This window comes from Nestor notabilis, unplaced genomic scaffold, assembly GCF_000696875.1.
Source record: "Nestor notabilis isolate BGI_N333 unplaced genomic scaffold, ASM69687v1 scaffold4757, whole genome shotgun sequence".
Taxonomy (NCBI): domain Eukaryota; kingdom Metazoa; phylum Chordata; class Aves; order Psittaciformes; family Psittacidae; genus Nestor; species Nestor notabilis.
Window position 1 is genome coordinate 796 of NW_009935952.1, and position 888 is coordinate 1,683.

Consider the following 888-nt stretch of genomic DNA (forward strand, 5'->3'; position numbering starts at 1 on the left):
TGGTTGGTGGTCCCCAGTGGCTGCTAGGAAGGGCTGGGTGCCCTGCACACTGGCCAGACTGGGAAGCCTCCCAGGGCAGTGACAGTCCTGAGCCGCTGGCACTTGTTACTGCCACAGGGACAGGCAATGCATCACTTCTGGAATGGCTGACAGAGGGGCTGGTGCTCATGGGCCCCTGCTCGGCCTGTGCCAGGCACCCAGCACAGACCACACTCTCATTAACTTGTCACTGCCAAGTTTCTCCCTAAATCCCATCTTTCCCTGGGCACATGGCAGGATTTTTTTTCTACATGATGCAGAAGAGAAATGGAAGAAATGGCTAGCAATGGAACTAGATAATCTTTAAGGTTCCTTCCAACACAAACCATCCTATGATTCTATGAAAGCTGCCACTGAGCATGGCTGCTCCAAGGGGACTCACAGGGCTCTGCAGTGATGATGCAGTAGAAGGTCCTGGGACCCAGCCATGTAACCTCTGGCACTGCCTTTTGGAGCAGCATATGGATCCCCCAGCCCTATGTGGAGCCTTGGGGCTGCTTCTGCTTCCTCTCTGTGCCTGGGGTCACAGCTTCCCTGCTGCTTGGCCACATCCCTCATCCCCTCTGGGATCCTGCCTGCTGGAGCTCCCTTGGGAGAGGTTATGACTGCTGGGCACCTGGGTTTTGCTAGCCAGGGTGGATGCACTTGCTAGATGGGTTCTTCCAGGTTTTTGGAAGGTGGTGACCATGGGATGTCTGCCTACCCACGCAGTGAGGCTGAGCCTGCAGGCACCAGCCTGAGCCAGAAAGCCAGGGTGGAGAGGGTCAGCAGGGTCCCCAGGGAGCTGCTGGGAGCTCCCTGCACCATGCAGCACGTACCGTACTTAGCTGCCTTTGCTGCTGCTGCTGC

General features: G+C 57.1%; 1 protein-coding gene across 1 annotated transcript in view; it reads right to left on the bottom strand.

Moving 5' to 3' along the window:
• Nucleotides 1-888, bottom strand: part of LOC104408466 (elastin-like) — a gene marked incomplete at both ends in the record, with an annotated part of 12,276 nt that overhangs the window by 677 nt on the left and 10,711 nt on the right. The gene's annotated exons all lie outside the window — the stretch shown is intronic.